General features: G+C 39.7%; 1 protein-coding gene and 1 long non-coding RNA gene across 8 annotated transcripts in view; one reads left to right on the top strand and one right to left on the bottom strand.

Annotated features, from left to right (window-relative positions):
* LOC117208602 overlaps positions 1 to 19,854 on the top strand; it is a 187,898-nt gene extending 168,044 nt beyond the window's left edge. The window contains exons 2-3 of the long non-coding RNA XR_004487738.1: positions 4,270 to 4,453; positions 18,368 to 19,854. This is a non-coding gene — a long non-coding RNA (uncharacterized LOC117208602). The remainder of the gene's footprint in view (positions 1 to 4,269; positions 4,454 to 18,367) is intronic.
* The window catches only part of LOC117208598 (nucleolysin TIAR), a 584,542-nt gene that overhangs the window by 544,613 nt on the left and 17,213 nt on the right, over positions 1 to 22,716 (bottom strand). The window lies entirely within an intron of this gene.

Raw genomic sequence — 22,716 nt, 5'->3', positions numbered from 1 at the left:
GCATTTTTCTTTCCCCTAAACGATGTGAAACATTTCATCGAGAACGCTGACATTTGTTCATATAGATTTGAAAATTTATTCTATTTTCTACGCAATGCATGCAAATTTTTGCAGAACCTATTTATAAAGAGATATTATTATTCGTAAAATCACGTCGATATTATTGAAATAATCCGACGTGTGAACCATATTGTCCATTGTAAGGGAAAAGTAATCGGATCAGGCCCCAAGACATGCCGTGACGTCGGGAGACTTCGGAAATATGATTTCATATATGGAATTACCGTTGTGTCTCGGGGAGGAAAATAAGATCAGGCTAAGTCGAGCACATTGTCCTGCGCTGCTGGTGATACCTAAGGGTTGGTTTCCAGTCACATGTCCAAAAGAAATACTAGCTATAGGCTACATGGGATAGATATAATGTTATGGTACGTTGACCACCACGGTCCATGTAGTTCCTGGGTCGGTGATGCCACGCTACGCTGGATTTACTTCACGTCCTCTCACTCCCTCTACTCTTTTTTCACCCTCGTTTTTACTTCCACCCGACGTAGCTACGTACATCATTCCCTTTTGCATTCTTCATTCCGGCCAATGTTGTAAAAACGCTGCTCCGGCGCTACGGTGTAATCCAATTAGCCTGTTTCTTCTTCGCCGACAAATTAAGCGTAGTGCCTCGCTGAATAAATGTCTTCGTGGCTCCCATTCGAATATCGTTTCTTTAAACGCGATTATGTTGTCTAATTGCAAAATTTATGCCAAGGTTGACGGAGTAATTCGGTCTAAAGTTTGTTGAACTTGTTAGCTTATAGGAACAGTGTACGTACGTTTGTTTGATTTATCTCTGGAATAATGCGGTGTGAAAGTGCAAAAAGAAGTGTCTCATTAGTTATTATACGCGGCGATTTATCAAATGCAAAATATATAAAACTGTCGCGAAACTGATTAACGATTCGTAATTTCTCATAACTTTCTTCAGTCATCCGTTCTAATCACGCAAATGTACTAACATTTTCTAACGAGTGTTACGATCTTATTTACCCAATCCATTTATCTTCTTCGTTCATTCAACACACTCGCCAGCATATCGAAGTATCCAGCATCACAAATATTCGCTCATATTTTTAAAATCACACGAAACACTTTATTCCTAAACAAACATGTGCAGATGTACCAGCAAAAGATTCCGTGCATTCGAATACTGCATAAATCAGTTACGTTGTACAAATAGAGCGATGATCTTCCAATACCCGCTATCTACCGCAACAATCTCCTTACGCTTTTACATTTTCGTATCCGCGAAGAGACCCTATTTTCCATGTCCGCGAATCAGAATTTATCGTGAAAACGGTTCTCGAAATTCCCTGGCATCGACTCCCGACACACGCTGTTACCCGCGGCTGCATTATTTAAATCTGTGCAGTATCGATTTACACGTCTCATACGTAAACGTCGATCTAATTTCCATTCGGTAACAGTGGCGGCGCGAAATAAAGGTTATCCCAGTCGCGGAGCACGTCCCACCGGTGAACGCCATGTTCCTTATTCCGCTTGGCGACCGACGACACGACGCGTTTTCATTCTTCGGCAAGCGAACTGTTATTGCAAATAGGCGAAATCGTCGTAGAAATCCGCTGCTATGGAGATATCATGCGGCTTGCGATATCGGGTCTGCGCGACGCGGAGAATAATTTTCCCATAGGAACCCGCCATGGACAGTATCGCGACATTCGAATCTGGAAAACCATCGACTCCTTTTCAGGGACGACCGTTTAAGTCTGATGTCACGTGCGAGAATTCTTAACCCGGATCACTGGATTCCGGTATTCCACGCCACCACGTGCAACTATTCGGTGTTCTGTTTTCAGCGTATCTTCATTTTGTGAAGCATAATCAGTCAATATCAGCGCTGTCGTGTATTAGAAGTTCGTATCGTTTAGAAATCGGATGAAATGGCTATTGTTGGTAAGTACAGAGGATGGGGCAGTGATCGTAGAACAAGCAGGAAGCGGGAGATTCTACGTGAAAAAATAAAAAGAAAGAAATTTGGCATAATATTGTTCCATCTGTGGCTCCGTTTTTCGAGAAAATCGAGATTTGACAAGTATAATTCAAATTTGGCTAATTCCGGATTGGACCAATGTAAATAATCGACAGAGGTTTAAACTACACGAAGTAAATAAAAAATAATGAAAATAAGTAAAAAATGCAAAATACATACATTCACTAGGCAAAAGAATGTGCACTGAAAATATAATTATAAAAAGTACTTGTCTGATTATCCTTTTCTATGACCATATAGGTATTTAGACATTTTTATTATAGTATCATAATGTCATCAAGTCGATGTTATTAATCTAAACAAATTTAATTTAATGTTACAATATAACATTCGATCGAAACATCTGAACTCAAATGTATTTGTCCTATTTGTCCGCAAAATTAATGCCGCACGGACACTTTTGACCTGATGAAATATATCGTTACACGAAACTCGACTTGTAACAAATTATCTCGTCTTGCAGTTAACCAAATCGTATTTAATAATATCTAAAATATTACTCGTTTTCTATATTTTTATCTTTTGTGAGAGTTACATTTTTTTCCATGAAAAGGGCAAATAAAAAGTTAAACAGAAGTAAGAGGATAAATACGACAAAGTATTGTCAAATAAAATTTGAAAGTAAAATACAATAAAATGCGAATATATACGTGCCGTGCACCCTAATACCATGGACATTCTGTGCTTTGATATTTTTTTATATCGTTCATATTTTATCAGATAATCGCGCGCAATTTATTCGGAAAAATATTTCTCTGTCACGATATTCATCAATCCGTAAATAAAACAAACGCACCGTTATGCGTCGCGCCGTTTGCCCTGTAAATAAACAAAAATCTTTTATTTTCCGCAAAATCTGCCAAAATGTTTTGCATCTTTACAAAAACAAAAATCCAGTTGCCACAACCACGAAGCAAGAGCAACAAAACCGTTTCATTCATCATTCCCTAACTCGTCACATTGTGTTATACACCAGCAGCCCTCCTACATACCTACCACTATACTTTTCTAAAAATCGAATGTAAACGAACACGATCGAGCCAACATTCGTGCAACAACAACGATCGAATTCATCCCAGTCGCTAGTCCGCTAGCGTTTTCCACATACCATCGTCCCAAGTCCCATAAAATAGCCGAATTCATAGAGAAAATACAACCTGACGCTACAACAGCGTGATATTCCGAGGTTTTGAACGGACCACAGCGCTCTTTGTATACTCTTCATACACTTACAGGTGGCGTCGAGATACTATGTTACCGATTGACGGATTTCCCGTGGCGTTAAACACCTGCGTGTGCATACATGTGGAAGCATGGTAACGTGTCGCGTGTCGACACGAGGACAACTAGCCGATACGCAGCGTCCCTGATACTGGTGATGGCGATGCCGGTGGCGGAGCCGGTACTAGTGGTGGTGGAAGGCAACATGCCAAACTGTCAGACAGCTAGCGATGTGCAGCTCGGCTACACGTGTTCACAGGCCCAACTCTAAGCATCCGTATGCCAATACGATGCGGCTCCGACTCACCCTTCGCCCTTTCGCCGCCCAAACGCTTTATACTACGGCTATTTGATAACCCTTTAACGTCACTGTGACCTACTATGCTGCGTTTGCATGCACGCACAGTAGTTCCGGCCACCCACCGCCCGGTCTTAATCACTTTCAATCTCGCTTCTTCGTTTCGTCGTCGGTAGTAGGCAGTGCGAGGCACCGAGACGATTCCGTGGCTACTTTGGTTTATAGTGACGGATAGTTGCCTCGAAATGGCCTATTTCATTGGAATTGTGTTTCTTAGCGTGAAATATTCTGTTTATACGAAATTCTTGAATATACGTTTCATAGAATTATGATGGATATTATTTTTGAAATACTACTGCCATTTGTTGCAGGTGCTTTACAGATAATATTTTCTGTTATTATGTGTACGATCTTCGTCAAGTTTTGGAAACTAAATGGAAATTTTGTTTGCCATTTTTATGGAAACGTTGTAACAAAATATAGTAATAGAAATATATTTTTCTTAAAATTTTTCCGTTTATTGAAAATCATTTCTTTTGTAGTACACACAAATTTAGATTTTTATATTGACTAAATTCAGATTGTCAGAATCTCGACTGACGCATCAGCACGATTTTCAATCGGTCGCGCTGTAAGAACCGTAAAAACGTGGAAGCTTAATAATCCTGTAAGTAACGTTCAATTACAGATCCCAGGATATCGGAAGCTACTAAAAGAAGTCTAAAGCAAAAAGCACAAACGAGAGGACGAGGAACAAAAACAAATCGTAAAACGACGGGAGGGATCGAAAAAGATGTAAACAGCGTGAAACCGCGACACTCTCGAGAAACTATGGAAATTCGAAGATCGTAAGGAGTCAGCAACAGCGAAAGGTAAGTAAGGTTGAAACGTGGCGAAACGCGAGAGCTACTCGATATCGGTAGGGGCGGACATAGTTATTGCTATGCATATGGTACATCGAACAATAAAACGGAATAGCAGCGGCGCAATAGGTTCGGTAGGTTGGGACGGGATTTTAGAGTCGGTTTTAATCGGACTATCGAGACTGTGGATCGTGGAACCGGTGAACGTGGCGAGGCGAATTGTACCGAGCCAAGCACCATTCTTTCTCTTTCCTCGTTTTCCCGTTCTTCTCGCCCGTTCGCGAATTTCTAAGCGACGTACTTTACAATTTCCCTTTTAGTCCCGTTTCTGTATCCCCTCGCCTGATGCATCGACCAACCGATAGAGGGTTCATCGATGAGGGAGAAACACAAGTTCCGATCCGGTCAGACGACTTGTGTGCATCTCTCTGAACGTGCACAGCTGGGCTAGGTGTCGTTCGGTCTTGCGTGGATAGGTAAGAAAGAAGGAGCAAAAGAGAGATTTAAAAGCGAGGCTAAAGGGAGCAGGAGGGTAGCGGATACTGGGTTAGCACCGGATTGTATCTACTCGAGCACGAAACGGTTTACATTTACTAAAAGTTTCCAATTGCATGGAGCACACCGGATATCCACTCTACTTTCCTCCTTCGGAGATGTCATTTTACTGGCGGCGATGGCCGGAGAGATGCAAGCGACGACTACGGAGCCTTTCCTCTATCCCTTCCTCTCTCTCTCTTTCTCTCTCTCTCTCTCCCTGTCTCTGTCTTTTAGCGGCGAACGACTTCAAAGTCGTAGCGGGGAATCGTTTCGCAAATCCTTGGAGGAGGCGTATCGGGCCTTTTCGTACACCAGCACCTCGATTTCACTTCGTGCACTACCCCACCACTCGACTTTGTCTCTCTTTCTGGCTCTCGTTATCTATAATGGGTTTTCGCCGTTCCTTAGCGAACTACAGAAATCCCGTCTACCGTGTAAACCCGTTCGTCCTTCGGTATTATGGTCTTACAATTATGCAGCGGATTTCACGACACTGTGTCTACGTTGTCCGTTACCGTTCTTTTCTTTGCTCGGAGCAACATTACGCTTCGATAGAAAGAAGGCCTATCATTGTCACTTAGGCGTTATTTATATATTAGGCTGAAGTATTGATTGAGATTCTTAAAGAAAAAAAAAAAAGATTTGCGGTTGTAAGTGGTACAGATTTTAGCGAATTTGAGGTCTGCGATGACTAAATTTGATGTTATTTGATATACTGTGGCGAAGCTTGTGAAAAGTGAAACCTCTTCTTCTTACATTATTGCGATTAATCAATATTCTGCTACGATTTTCGTTAACGAATCGCTGAAATGAGATAACGTCTCGTGATCGCCTTGTTACGTGTCAAAGAAGGTGCTGACGATTTCACACAAACTATTCTTATATTGTGTAATTTTTCTGCGAGGAAGATCTTCTAGATTTCTATTAAAATATCAAGGAATTATCTTGGATAGCGTACGAACTTCTTCCGCCTTGATCACGGTCTAATTAAACATTCCGATTTTGCTTCGTTATCGTATGTTAATATATTGTGCCATGATATACGTTAATATATTTCATATTTTAACTCGAAATTACCATTTCACGTTGCTTTGACAAACTTTGTCTAACGATCCGCGTAACCGGATATCTCTCCGCAGCCTTGCCAGAATCGCTTTAAAATTACATTGGTACATTCACGGCCAATGTAAACTCCCAGTTCAACGTTATTCCAGCGAGCGAATAAATGCAAAACGGTTTCCCAACCGTGGAGGGCCAGATTTCCTCGGAGAAATAATCGTTGACGAAGGTCGACGACGACGACGACACCCATGGATTGGATCGAGGGTCGGCCAGTAGAAACGGAACGTTAGGGTCCGGGAAAAGCCAGGCGAAAAAGGAAGGACGGTAGCAGGCGAGACGTTCGGCGTAGGAGAGAGACGGGGCTGGTTACAAAGTTGCGAATTAAAAATACAAAGAAGAACGAGATAGGCGGCGAACGGGGGTTGAAAAAGGTGGTGGAGGTTGGTCGAGGAAGGGTAAATTTGAGACAAAGGGTGGCACGGGAACAATGCCTTGTAATCTCGAGCCCTTAGAATAGCCCTGGCCCTGCGTTGCTCCGTTCAGCTCAAGCACGCCTTTCCCCCTGCGACCTACAGCGTATCGAAAGCACTGATTTTCGACCGCCTAATATAGGGCCAAGCGGTTAGTTTTCAATCGACGATCTGTTAAAATTATCCGAGTACAATGACAAGGTTGAACGAATTAACTTTTGCAAGATCCCGCGAGAAGAGGTTTCGTTTTCGTGAACGATAACCGTCCAAAAAGCAACGAGAAGATAACGAATGTAGAACTGTCGGGAGGATGATACGATGGCGAAGGGGAATGGACGATGGCAGAGCTTCGGCTCGTAAAAACACGAGAAGATCTCGTGGCTGTGATCGTTCTTCCATCCTGGAAGAAATGTATGAAAAGCTGGCGAGAAAATAAGAAGCTCGCGCGGAATTAATGTCGCGTTTTATGACCAGCCGAGTGAAAACGATACGATGAAGCGAGCCACTCGAAGCCCATTGAATATGAACGACGAGAAATATTCTGGGCTCGGTGAAAACATTTAGTGGACCTGAAAGGTACGGTAATGTGAGTTAAGATAACGATTATTCATTGAAACGAGTTTGAATTAGTTGTTTCCTTTGATGTAAAATATTCTAATGCACGATATGTTTAATTGGTTATAAACATGTTTAAATGCAGCATGTTTGTATCTATAAAAAGATGTGAAAGCTTCTGTTCTAGGTTCCATTTCATTAAATTAATCGAATTCCGGTGTCATATCATCAAGTTTAAATCTAGTTCCACGAATTATTTTCATCCTCAAGTCACAGAAAATATATCGTAAATCCGCTTGTAAAGTAAAGATTCGAGGCACGGTATATCACAAAGTTCACACAATTCGGAGAAACGTGTTAATTGCGGGGATTTTTCTCTTAGCGTGTGCAACAGATATTAGAACAGTTGGCAACAGCTTCCTATTCACTCAGACGATGTGGAATAGCGTTTCAAAAGTTCTTCGCGGCAACTTCCGCGGATAGGTACCTAGAAGACGGAAGCGAGTTAATAAAAGAAGAAGAATAACAGGATAATTTACATTGTCAAATTTTCATTGTGCGCCCTCTTGTCTGAATTATCCGGCCGTCTTTCTTCGCTTCGCTCAACTACTCCTTGCCGAGTCGCTACCCTTTCCCTAACCGAATCCTCGTCCCGCCGCGCCATGTTACATCCCCTTGGCAGTCTATCCACAAAGAAAAACTTTTGCGGATTACCATCTCGTCGTGGTTCTTGTTAATATTTATTAGATGCCCAGCGTTGGAAGGCAATGAGGATCGGCAGGATTGCCTCGTGTTAGGGGCAACGTAAAACTTTCGCACTCCAACTCGCCGCATTTTCGATGAAAGTGATTACGGTGGAAAATAAAAAAAAAAAAAAAAAAAGGGAAAAGGAAAGGAGAGAAAAAAAGAAGAAGGAGAAACTACATCAGTGTTTCGCGTTGCAACGATCTATGAATATCCAGCTATTTAAGCTCACTGGTAGACGAACCTTTTCAAAAATTCATTTCAACGAGCTAAATTAATCTCATAAAGTCGTTCCTTCTTTTTTTTTTTTCTTTCGTTCCTTTCTTTTAGTTTGTACTTCCATTTCCAGCGCCTCTGAATGTTAATTACGTGAGTATTCTGAGGGTTATACCTACAATACGATAATTTATAACCCGCGGATAATCAAGAGAAATGATTTAACGGCTGTTGTGTTAATTAGATTTCTTGATAAACGCAACCTAACGTTAATTAGTGGAAAGTTATCGTATGATTATTTCGACGAGAAAGGACTCAGGGGTTTAAGGGCGAATATGAGAACTATGAACGATGAGTTTATATTGGTGATTGTTATTTATGCCAGTTATTGCGTGTACATTTTTATGTAATGTTTTTGAATTAATTCATATTATGGCGCGCATTCTTCTGCATGTTTTTTAATCGAGCTGCGTAGTTGTTTAATCGAGTTGTTCAGCTGCTTCGACAGTCATACGTTAATAAGTATTTTATGCATATCGCGCAACAATTGCACATTGCATAAAATGATTGAATAAAAAGTTACGCTTCAAATTACAATCTTTATTAAGTTCCATATATATTCATAAACATCGTTGTGGTATTCATATGTATATTATTTTTTATATTGTGCGTGCGCGTGAAATCATTTGTCTTTAATGATGCGGCTATTATACGTCTGCTCTGGCATCTATTTCTTGTATTCTGTGAAATGCACATTTTTTAAAATATAACGCGTAGTATACATTTCGCTTACAGCAATTAACAATACTTTCAACCTTACATCACATTCCTTACAAACCTTCCGTACAAACTGTACCTAATCGTACGTCCGCCATTGTATACGTATTGTCATCCTCTTCTATTCTATTATTCTATTCTAATCTAATATTACTCCCCGACCAACAATAAATAAAAAATAAAACAACAGAACACTATAGTAATATTTGCCGATTATCATTTTGAAAGATTGAGATAAGCCTTTGAGATAATGGCGACTCCTTCCCCAGTAGCAACAACACTCGCAGCAAATTGTATGTAAATTTCTCGCAACATACTATTTCCCCTCCCGTGCAAACACGCCAATTCACGTCCCTAAGACTTCGAACTTCTTAACGTTCTAATCACACGGCTGGTAATTGCCGTGTCCCGGCATTGCACGCGCCAGGCACCATTCAAACGGCAGGCATTAGAACGTGGCTGTCGAGTATCACCGTAGAGAAGGGTGGCGCGTAGATGAGCGCTTCGTCGGCGCCGATCTACCGCAATCCTATTCTGGTATAGCACAGCGGGATGTCCACGGTGGTCGTCGCCTCGGTTTGCATTTCACAGCAGATATACGGTTATCTTGTACACGTCCGTGACAAAGCCCGTACGTTTCGGTTAAGCGCTATCTCGACCCCTCGTCCTGCGCAACATCCCTCCCTCATCTGCCGCCGTATTAATTACGGTACTCATTAAGATATCCGGTAATTCGCGGCGAGGCCGAACGCGTCTCCAGTCACGACGCCAGCGAGTATCGGCAGTGGGTTGCGCATGACGAACGAATCTCCACGGTTTCATCCCCGAAATAGAGGATGTAGAAACCAGCTCCTCCGTTTGGCAAAAACGTGATTTTCGTTAATTAATTGATAGATCGTCGGGCTTGATAGGGCGCAATTGTACGTTCTGTGTTTCGTGACCGTAACACTCGTAACAGCGTTTGACGCCGATTTCGAGGAAAATGGAAAATCAAGAGCGGCGTACGCCGCGGTGTATGAATGCGATGCGCGTAGCGAATTACCGCATGTGATCGTCTCTAGAATAATTAAATCTGATGCGAACGCCTGCGAGACTGCGTCACGTCGACAAGCCAGGTTGGACAAGCTAGAACGTTGGTGTGTCGTGGATACCAAACGAAAGATACCGCTGTTGTTAGGAATTGTCGTTGAGAATCGTTAATTCTATAAGAAGATTCTGGAGTTCCAAGTGCACTTTATATGAGCGATTTTTTTTATTTTTTTTTGGAACCTGAATACCGATGCTGGCTTGCATTCACAGTGGTTGTCTTCTCTTGTTTTCGTTGAGCGTAAGAAATATTAGATTCATATGCAAGTTCTGTCGTTTTTCAACAAAATAACGAGTTATTATTATATATAATGACATATTTGGCTCGAATATTATTTTTTGACTAATGATATCCTTTAATAATTTATTAAATGAAATTCTGTCATAATCGTTGTTCGTTGGGATCGTTGAAATACTTCAGACGGATAAAATAAAACCATATTACACGCATTCCATCTTGTTCAGCGAAATACCAACTTCTCATTAATGTAATTACAAGTTCTAAGAGCATAATTAAACCAGTAATACACATAAAATGATACAAATTATAAATTTTACGTACATTTAGCTTCAGATAAAAGAAGAGTATTCGACAGTAGAACTGCTTGAAAATTCAAATTTTCTCGTCTCTTTCTTCTATCAATTTAGAGTTAATTAAAAATTCTTCGATATTTGAGGCCTGAGATTCTTTATAAAGCAATAAATCTGAAGTATTAGGAAAGTAGGCAAATTATAAGCTGAGATGCTTCTACCTCTAATCAGTAGTTAATTTCGGTAGGTGTTTGAAAATACCACGAAACCGCAAATTTCCATTGAATTTTTGCACGTATAACCACGTATTTTTTCGAAATGTGTAACGTGCCTGGTCGATGATGAAGGAACGACACTAATAAGCAACTAACGGTCAATATGGCATACCGTGTTCACGGGGGGGATGATATAATCTCGACGATAACTAGTGACTCGCATGCGAGTCACGAAAGCGTCGCGAACTTGCGGAGCGACATGCCGTAAGGTCTACGGGTATAAAGTGTCTGCTGTCGAGGTCTCGGTACCGACGAATACTTGTCACGATCGGTTGAATGCTCCAACTTTTAAATGCAGCTATAAATAAGTTAAAATTATTCTGCAATGTGAATCGAATAATTATTAAATAATAGAGGCAACGTACTCCAAAGGATGGCGAAATAGTGATAAATATCGAGGGATATATGTATATATATTGCAAGTAGAATTTTTAAAATCAGAAATAAACATTGTGGAAGAAAGTACTTTGTATTTGCAATTGAACATATATTGCGGTAGAGGGAAGAGATTTGCTTTAAACTCAACATCATGTTCTTACTTAACGTATACATTTATCATTTTATTTATCTCGCTTTACTTAAGTCGTAGATCTAAATCCATACGAGCTAATATAGTTACTAATGATCCTTTCGCATGGGCACGACCTTAAAATAAATAATAAGCGAATAAACAAAACTACCAATTATTTTTAAACTACATAGATTATTTCGTCAAACTAGGTCATCGCTTAAAAATTCAATTTGAACTTTCACTAAAGAAAATATTCTTTTAACGTAACAACTTCGTTATATTGCAGCAACACGTATACTGTGTAAAAGAATCACACAAGTATTAAATAATATATGATCTCTTAAGTGCTATCGATCACAACTTCCTGTGACACTTGCATGAGTGACGGAATTGAAAACACGATAAGATGGAAGGATCCACGCGTATGAGACACATCTACGGTCTAGTCGTTGCGTTGACTCGAAATAATTGATTACTTCCGGACGGAGCATTTTGGTAATGAAATCGGCGAACCTCGCTCGTTCGCGGCACGAAAGATGGGTGTGTTAACGAGGTTAGAAGGCCAGTTCCGGCCTGTAGTCGGAAGAGAGAAGAACCAGCAACCCCTATCCTCACCGGTTCAAAACCATGGAAAACCATGTTATAACTTCATTGCCCTTTTCGTCGGATCTATTAAACTCAGAAATCTTGCATATTGTTCTTCTCGTTACGCGTCATTCCCCTTTCTTCGAGTTTGGTGCATAATTACTACATTTTATAATCGTTATTTTAACGGTCGAAAGCAGATTATTACAAATAAATTATTAGTTGATTGCTACTAAATACGTTTTCTACTTGAATATGTGTCTTCGGTAACTTTCTTTCTGAAAAGATGTAGAGGTATTTTGCCATTCAATTTTTGCATTTCTTTTAATTTTGAGAAAGTTAGAAATTTATTCGTACACACAAAGGTATATCAGAGATAATAAACTTAGTCGATTGATTATTATTGTTGATTAAATGTAGTGAGTTAATGGCGTAACTCTCAACATGTTAAGAAATATCTTTTGAAACTTTCTACTGAATTTGTCATCATTTTGTGCTCATGCAAACTTGAAGGTAACTTTCAAATATCACGCAATTACACGGCAGTGAAAAATAATCAAGAAATTGGAAACATTAAAACATAATGAATTCTGGAGATGCTTGTGTATATATGTATCAAATTTAGGGAATAGATTTATTGTTATATTCCTGCTAGAGAAATCAGAATTACCAGACTGAAAAAATAAAGCACAAAACATAAAGATAGTGCTTATAAAAGTTGTTTAATACGATTCAACGTTTTGTATTTCATTCCTTTTTTTCACGTTGTTAAATATCTTCCGCGTTCGTTGATTTTCTCTTGTTTCCTGAATAACATTTCGTATCGCCATCTTGCTGGGCCATTTTTGTCGCTGACCGTACGAGTTCATTTCAGAATCCTTTACACCTCGCAAAACGGAGAGTGCTTAAATTCATAATAGCCGCAAAATGTGGTGCGAATTTGCGATGTGCTAAAGTTAATTCTTGTCGGTTTTAAAGGGGGATTACACGAGCTGACCACACTCGGACCTTCTTCCGGCCAGCGCGTTAACCCTTTTTCCTCTCTGCATGCTCTCGGCTAGATTCCGCATGTTTAAGACTTAATCTACACGACGCGGCCGTGAAATAACTTCAACTGAATCCCAATAAGCAATGCGTAATGTAGATTTTCACGTGGATGAAATGGTACTACCAGTTATAATGGGATTTCGGAATAAATGTTGTTCATTTCTAAGCTCTTGTTGCACTTAGAGGTTGCAATTTATCGAAATCAAATGATGTATTTTCCTCTACCAGCCAGGTACCCGTATAATATGGTGAATATCGAATGAAGAATGATTATTTATATTCGCAAACACGTTTCGCCACGAATATTGCTTCCATAATAAATTGTAACGTATTGCCTACGGTATATATATTTCGGAAAAATTTTTCAAATTGAAAATAATACGTGCTGCAGGTTTAAATAAAAACGTCAGTCAAATACCGTACTCTATTTTTCTTTTAAATTGCTCACACAAATTTTTATAGGGACATGCTTTCGATATTTTCGTTATAAAATACAATTTGAGAGAATTTTTGATACATGTTTAATATTTACCCTGCTCGATATTTTACATTCGAAATTGACTAACAACCAGCTACGTTTCCAAAAATTTATCAATCATAATAATAATCTGATCGAAATATTTCATAGCGTTTTCTTCTAAACCCTATCAAAGTCTGGTCTCGTCGTGTGATGGTTACTAGGATACGCGACACCCTCTCCACCCCGTTAGCATTTCCCGTTTTACTCTTCTCCAGACCCGTTCCTCCTCGTCATCCGCCACATCGTGCGCTGATGTATGATTTAATGCTGGTTTCGAGAGTAGACCGAGGAGAGCGTAGAGCGAGTAGACTGGCAACGGAGTAAAGGGGGCGGGTGGGAAGCACGGGGTGGTTGGGACGGTATAAGGGTTTGCACGGTGTAGTGTTGCAGTGAGCTCATTAATTTACTAGCAAGCGCCAAAGGGTGGCTTAACAAGGCGCTAGCTTCCATTTTATTAGATAAAATTGAAGACACGTTGCAGAATGTGCTTCTTGAACGTGAAAGGCTTACGGATGCTATCGAATTCAAAAATGCTTTTGCTCGGCGCATCTTGTGGCATAACCGTTGCCGTTTACGCCACTTAACGAATAATCACCGATTAAAATATGATTAATCGCATATTGCGTAAAACGTTGTTTGTCACGCATCAACCTGCTAGCTTGCTCGTTTCTTAGCTAAAAGATTTCCCTGGAATTAACGATTAATAGAGAAGATTAATTTTAATTGTATCAGTTTTAACCGTTGGAAAGGGTAAATGTGATATAAGGTATATAGAAACGGTATCTTAAAAATTATTCAGATACTGACAATATATACTCGTCGAATAATGTATTAATTTAAATTTTCTAGAATCAAGGAAGCTCTTTATTCAGGATGAAAGATATATATATATATATATATCATTGAAGAAATGATTGCAGGGAAATTGTTTGAATTTGTTTGGGTATAGAAAATATTAGTATCCAAAATTTCAGGAGAATGTTAACTAATTACATTTACACCTACAGAAATTTCCTATACATCTGTGTGGATTGAATAACGCGGATTATTTCAATATACTTGTGGCTAACGTACATTTATAAATCACGATGAAAGCGAATAGTAAAATGTCATTTAAATTTTAATGACTTCACGATAACCAGTAAATTCGTACTTACTACCCTTATAATGTATTCAAAACGCAAATTTAATTCGATAGCTCAATAAATAACATGCTTATTATTTCAAGCATTATTTTCATCAACATTGTAATTACATAAATCGATGTAGATTAAAAAGTCAAGCGGTCGTTAAATTATTAACAATATATAAAACTGGCATCTATATCGCCAGTACATGTACGTAGTTGCAGGGGTTACGGTCGCGAATTTTTGGACGTTTTGACAAAGACGGGCAATCCATTTAAGGAAACATCTACGTGTATTTCAGCTGGATAACTGCGGTCAGTGACGTCTCGCAAAATGGCGGGCAGGCTAAGAGTCGCGAGACTGGGAAAAACAAAAGGACGAAGAAAAATAATTAATGTGGGTGTCTCATGTGCGCTCGCCTGACTCTTCCCTACGTTCTTCCCTTTCGTCCCTCTTTCTAGAAGAAGGGTAGGACGAGTACCAGATAAAAAGATAACGAGGCACCGCACCGGGAGGCTTCACAGGCCAGACGCGACAAAGGTGCCTAGTAACGTTACGTTTCAAGCTACGTTTCAGCTACCCGTGCATACATTGCCCAACTTGACTGTACAAACACGGTTTCAAAACACGCTTCCTTGGGAATGTAAACTTCTAGATAAAGAACATAATGCCGTGAGTTTTTGTCTCTCCTTTGAACAATGCTCTCTAAGTGTAAATTTAAAACGAATCCCTTAAAAAGTAACGTGTTTAAAAATCTCACCCACTTTTTCCAGTTCTCCGTGCTACTTTATAATTCAAATTATAGCGTAAACTCGTATGTTGCACCGTATTATTAAATACACAGTTATATAAAAAGACGTCGGTTATTTTAGCTGCGTGGGATGTGCGAGTATTTGCTGAAAGAAATAAAAATGATCTTCCAGTTAGCGTGGATTTACGGATTGTACGAGTAATTAAGTTTTTTTATTGATAAAGATATATTATTTGCACTCGACAAACATGTTGCAATGCCAACATGGCAGGTAAATATTGCAGATTAACCAATGATAATATAGCCAAGCTTGATAGTATCTTCGTTAAAAAATTAGAAATAGGTTCCCTTATATGCAAAGTGTCATATATAACTCATTATATAACGATCGAAACAATGATTTTAAATGTATAAAGGAAGAATTCTTTTATGAAAATTTACGATAAATATGTTTGACTTCAGGTTTCAAGAAAATCAAGATTGGAAATCTATTATATACGTTTGATTACATTTCTATATCATTTGTGTTTGTATTAATCATTAAACGCATATACTGTACACTTTTCAAATAGTTTAATTAATTCGTCTCACAAATTATCAGACTAAATTGAAACGAACGGAGGAATTGGAGGAGATAGTTAAACGTACACGTACCTCATGAATTTTCAAACTAGATTTTCTCGTAAACGAAGCTACAGGGTGAAACATTTTATTCTGTATTTTCGAAATGTGGGATGGTGTGACGTCAGGGAAGGACGTGGCTGATTGTTTATAAACGTTGTCAAGATATATTAATGTTGTCAAGGAGTGTTGTGAGCGTTACCAAGGTTTGTTAAGGGAAAAATTAGTGTGGAAAATGCTCTCAGAGTTGAATTAATCGTGGTCGAGAGAAGTTCGTCGTGTTGTGACGTAGAATTAGTGAGAAACGAATTCGCGAAACGCGATATTATATTCGATTTTGTGAGAGTGCAACGATATTGCGTTTATCATACTGTTTTTTCTGTCAATTTATAATATAACAATCATACAGAAATATTACATCTTCATGATAATAAAACAAATTGCAGAACCTTTCACATTTTCTCCGAATTAATTTTCAACTTCGTATGCTCGAACACCATCCGTGTACCTGTTTATTTCGGTAATATTTTTTTATCACCTCTCACAAATTACCCTTTATACATTATAGTATAGGTTCTACCTAAAAGCAGCCCTAGTGGTATTCAAATTTCCCAACGAAATTCAAGTTCAGTTCACCGTAAATTACGAAAATTTACGAAAAAGGCGGTCGTAATTTTCTTCTAAGCAACGAGGCAGATATCAGGCATACTCGTCTAGAGATTTCTTTTCTCGCCTATACAAAAACGTTCCAACGACCCCGTGGTTCGCGATATGAACTTCTACATGCAAATCAGGCGCACCTAAACTGCAGGGAAACACGAGCTTTTCTGCGGCGGTTAATTAACCGGAATGCTACTCGGTACAACGTGACACGCTTTAGCGCTAAGAGAGAAAATACAAGGGGTTTGATCCCAGCATCCGGTCGCTCGTCATAGCTGTTGCTCTCCGAGAGGAAATAATAAGACATCCGTATTTATCCGTAGCTCAGAGGGGCTTCGTCAGCCTTCGTCACATTTCCGTGTCTATGGCAATTTCTCGAGAAGCCCTCTATCTTGTCTGACGTCTTCCATCGATTCTCTTCAGCTACCCTTGCATCCTATTTATCACGATGCAACGGGCCAACGTTTCCCATCTATTATCCGTGGATGATAGAACGGATAAATTCTCGATCAAACTTGTAGAAATTGGCAACACTGGAACGCGATATAAAACGCACAACGGATACTTAAACTACTTTCACGCTTGATTAATGACCAGTTCTTTGAATGGGAACAACAAGGGGATGTAACGTAGAGACTTTGATTTTTTTCATGATTTGATCCGTGTTTGAGTTCGATTCACGTTTTGTTGAATTGATTTCGTAGATGTACTGTTCATATAATTTTAATCGATTCTCGATTCTTTCTTACATAAAATTGTTGAATTATACGAGCAACGTAAAAGGTATACAAAGAAAAAAGAATAATTTTGTATAGAATTACTTTATACGAAGATGTATATATATACATGTATATACTTGAGAACGATCAGATGTTATACTTTTTAATTGAATATAATAGTTATGTCATACCAAAACATAATTCTAATATGCCGAATAGGAAATAACAATTTATATTTATCACATTCACACTATTAACATTCTTTGCTATTATAAATATTTTTATAAATACGGAATTATAATGCTTTATACACCGGCATTCACTATATCGAAATTGAAATGAACCGATACTACTTAACAACACTTCAATGGCATTTCAGTAACGCGCCAAACATATTATGCCCTGTCAATGAACGAGCAACGTTTCAATTATAAATACGAAAGATATGTTGCCATTTAAAGTACAAAAAGATTCCGTTGTCCGCAATAAACAAACGAATCCTTTGGTAAAACACACGATCGGTACGTACGGCGGCATCGTAGAAGTGGCGAAAAATATAAAACGACGCGGTGGAGAGCGGCATCGTGTTTTCGGGCAATTAAACATTTCCATTTTCAATTTCTCGTTGGCGCAGAGCGTCGGGGCGCGGTCGGCGGTCAGCCTGTGGCTGACGATCGTTGATTCGTTTATCGCCGATCTCTCTGTTCTTCCAACCTGATATCCCACCCCCTCTCCTTCTCGCTCTATCTCACCCCTACCTCTGTTCGTGTCGCTCTCTTTCCCGCGTTTCCCGCCCTCTCACCCAGCCCTCTTTCTGTTCGGTCTCTTTGTTGCTTCAATTTTTTTCGTGGTTTTCCATTTCGAGCAGCCTCGCTTCACCCCGGTTCATCGACAATCCCGCCATTCGAATCACCCTCGAGAATCGAACGGATACCAAGCAATTATTTAACGCTGCGTACTGTGGCTTCGGTTTGTCTCGTTGAAATACGCCAGAATCCCGCCTATCGGACCGCCTCTTGTACGAGGTGACAGTTTCATCGATTATCCTATTATCATTGAACGCTGAAAGCCAACTGTGCACTGACGAAATAAATTCGGATCTCGGCTAACTATTATCTGGTTATTGCAGGTTACCTGCTGAAACGGCGCCTGAAAAAGTGTGATTTCGAATAGGCCGCCAACGATCCTGCCACCCAGCGAAGCTCTGTCAGGGGCAGTGAAAACTTCACGCGTAAACACGCATTCCTCTATGTTCTTGTATATACGCGGTATTCGCTCGCGCTTCTTCCTCTGTTAAGCGAATTATGTTCCATCCCGTGGCATAAAATTCCATCTAACGGCAGCCATTAATTGGTTTACATACAAAAAATTTTGCAAGACCCAGCTTCCACTTCCCCGAGTAACTCCATATTGAGCGTGGACGTATCCAATTAAATGAAACTTGCCTGGCAGCTTGTTCGTTATAATTAATAATTAAAGTGACGAAGGTAAACAATTACAGATGATACGCGTACACGACCGGCAATTAATTAGAAGCTGCCGCGTGAATACCTATTACAACGTGTGATTATCTTAAAGCTCGGAATACAAATCAGTTTCCAATTACGGCCGTTCGACGGAATTCCCATGGCATTCGTTCGTCACGCAGCCAGCTGCTGTTCCGACTGTTACCACGATTCAATGGCGAGCGACTCGATGAATTTTTTAATGAACGCATCCGGAAGTCTCTTCAGAGGTTCATGATTTATTTGAGTTTACCGTTTGCACGGGTAGTTTACCGGCGTGCAACGAGCTATTTGAACCAGGCCAGCTACTAGCAGAGCGCGGCCGGTATTGTGTTAAGACCATCTTGGGAGCAAGCAGGTGCTTGTCCACAGTCTCTGTCCCACAGGAGATATCAGGTCCTCGCAAACTAGGAAATATATCTCGTAGACAAAGGTTAGCCGTGTCGTGGAAAACTCGTAAACACTTGAATTGTGTCGAAGAAAATACGATCGTTTTGATTACTCGTGCGCGATGACTGAAACGTTCGATAATTCTTTATTTCCGGCGCTATTCCAGCCTAACACATTTCTGAACGTTTCATGCAGTTTGCGTGCAACCGTCGCCTACGCGGAACTGTCACGAATGATTAAAATACTTCTGGGTGCGTTTCTTTATCGTCAAGGTTTTTTTTTTTCTTTTTTCTTCTCCTTTACCTTCCTAGTTTCCCCGTTCTTTTTTCTTTCATTCGCATGCGTGTGAATTAATTAACGCCAAGAGAATTCGCGAGTTGCACAGATTAAGTTTGATCGAAGGAACTCATATGTTAGTTTATCGCAGCTCTGGAATATTTATGAAGGGATTGTGCAGAGTAATATTTGCTAAGCGCTGTACAAACATAATTCTGCCAACTTCGGGCGAACGTGTCCTAATTAAACGCCCGGGAGAAGTTTTAAATATTTTCAAACATACGCAATCCCTGTTCGACTTTCACTGTCCTGTGTTTGATGACATCATGTAATTTAAGCTCTAAAGGGTACAGATGACGAAGACCAATGAGATTTTACGACGTCTCTCTCTCTCTCTCTCTCTCTCTTATTGCCTCTCACGTGTTGTTGAAAGGTTTCAATCAAAGTAAAATTATCAGTAACTTTTGGAAAATTTTACTGTCACACAGATTCAATTTACTTACATACCTTGTCATACAAACACGTCATGCAAAATATGTCAAGGCGTCAATCGTTTGCATTCGATGTTCCTTTCGATCGAATTGTATTGAGATGACTTTTTATGCAAACATATAAAACGTTAATTTTCTGACTATTTATTCCCGCAATAAAAAATTTCAGGCACATAATAAGTGGTTTGATCTAATTCGAAGATACCAAGCAGATCAAGCGAAGATGAAACGGATATCCGCTAAACGCTCCTCGTTTCATAGTTCGTATATCCCTGCTCGTGTTTACAATAATAACGTGTCTCTGGTTCCAGCCAAATATTCCATATACATATAAGCAACAATCGAAAGCAATTACAGCAGCCCGGACATCGTCGCTGTTATGCGAGATGTTCGTCGTACTCCATTACATTGATTAGTAACGAGAGCCACGTAACCTTCTTGATTACCAGTGATCATTGATCTACCAATTTCGATGTAACCGATATGTCAAGAATTTCGTATCCAATCAACGTATAGGATCAAGGATGTAATTCTCTTTCGATCGTATATGTACTACCGTATATCCATACTAATACTGTAGTCATATAAATCAGAAATAGTAGATGCATATATTTGCTAGATATTATTTAACAAACGTTTAACAATATTTGACGTTTTAGTTATTTTTCCTTAGATCCTTTTTTCCTCAGAGGCAGTTAAAAATCAGTTCAAATAAAATATATCGTTTAACATATACCCTTTACTTGTAATTTCAAACGTTTTTATCTCTCGCAATTAATGCTTTCTATGCGTGACATCCTTTATCCAACGTTCAGTTTCTCTCATTTCTCTTTCCCATCCCGATTCTCGTTTCATCAATCAATTTCCATCGCGACAACGATTCATCGAGAGAAGAAAGGATGAGTTACAACGGCGACTCTGTGTCCGCAGTTATTTTAAACTTCAATGTCTTTCCTCGTTCGTTCTTAAATAATTTAGCTTGTGCATGTGTCAATTTTCATAAAGACAAATGTATATTATGTAAATGTACTGTAATACGCGCGATAGATTTTGAACAAGGTAATTCGCGTATTGTCATTCTGACATTCTACACGCAAGCAATCCGAACTCAGATAATCCAAGTTACGGTACAGGTGGATATTTTATTCGCGCCAAACGTACCGCGAAGAGAATGTTCACATTGAAAACAGACTAAGGAGAGGAAGGTGAAAGACGGATAATCGCGAAAGAAGCGGCAAAACGTAGAGAGCACTGGAATCTCTGGACGTTAAACCGGCATTGCGTTGCCCGCGGGATTAAAATCTTCAGTAAAGAAATACATACAGCTACTGCGAAAGCTCTCATTTGCAATCTACTAGCTGTGTCTTCGGTGTCTCACTATGGTCGTTTTTCCTCGTAAAGCAACAGAGGGAAATGGGAAAACAGAATCATATGACGTTCAACATTTGTGAATATTTGTAATGTTCAGTGATTGATGTAAAGATTTACAGGTATAAATGTTACATTCTCATATATTTTCTAATCAAATTTATTTATTAAAACTATCTATAATTTTCTGAAGTCGACTATATGTATCACTCTAGACGAAACTTCAACGGTGTCATTAGAAAAAAGAAGATTACTTATTCTAATGGAACGTTAGACATCCTTAATGAACTATTAATAATTTTTGAAAGAGAATATAATAATTAAAATTAGTTAGAATCAATAACCATCCTGCAATAATTCTACGTCTCGTTAATTCTTCATCGGTAAATCCTCTATTCCAATAATCTTCCATTTTAATACGTGTACTCATTAAGCTTTCAGTCTACACAATCATCTCTATATATAACTATCATTAAAGACGAAAATAACACGGTAACGAACGCCTAACGAGGATACCACTACGAAACACAAACAGCAAATTAAACTCCATATTACGGAGATAACGGAAAATTTGCAGCTAGACCTAAATCGGCGAGCTATTAATGGCTCGCGATAGCCGAATTTGATGACCTGGCAATAATACGGTTAATTATTGACCGATAACTACGATAAACTTTGATAGCCATCGTGATTATAACGCGCTCGTAGAAACTCGCTCTCCCGTTTAATAAAACCCATAACCGTGCTCGTCTCTAGTCGCGGTGCATCTTCTCGATTCGTCTCGATCAAGGAGAGAAAAGAACTAAATAACGACCTCGTCGATAAACGACGTATCTAAAGATCAAAGAGGAAGGCAGCAGCCGAGGGAGGCAAGCGTCATGATTCAAAATCCAGAAAAGCGATCGACACGCACGAGTACCTGCTGCACGATCCTTATTTTCCTTCTTGCTGTATCCCCGTATTTTCTCTTGTCCGTTCACGTCTCACCTGAGATCCAGCTGCCCGTGAAACGGGGTTTCAGAGCACAGGCAACGCCTTTGAACGAGGGCCTGCATGTTGTTGCAGAGAGATCGTGCATCGTTCGACGAAGAGAAGGTGGAGGTAGAGAAGGTGAAGGAGGAGGAGGTAGAGAAGGTCGAAGAAGAGGGTCGGAGGTTAGCAAGGTATAGGAGAAGGTGATGGCGAAGGAGGTAGAAATGGAGGTGGCGGTGGTGGAGGGTTGAACGGTTAGAGGGTGGGGGGTTAACGACCCCGATAGTCGCGATAGGACGTGCGTGAGCCCTCGCACGACTGATTACGAGTGAGCGACCCTTTGACGATCACGATCGACCAACTTGATGCACGAGAAAGAGAGACCGATGGATACCAGTGGCTGGATAGAAGGAGAGAAGAGACACCGCTGCACATGTGATCGATCCGAGCGTGAGCGTCGAAGAGAGCATCGCCTT

The sequence above is a fragment of the Bombus bifarius genome, unplaced genomic scaffold, assembly GCF_011952205.1.
Source record: "Bombus bifarius isolate JDL3187 unplaced genomic scaffold, Bbif_JDL3187 scf7180000008140, whole genome shotgun sequence".
Classification (NCBI taxonomy): domain Eukaryota; kingdom Metazoa; phylum Arthropoda; class Insecta; order Hymenoptera; family Apidae; genus Bombus; species Bombus bifarius.
Note: the sequence above shows the minus strand (reverse complement) of the source record. Positions and strands in the feature narration are given on the sequence as shown.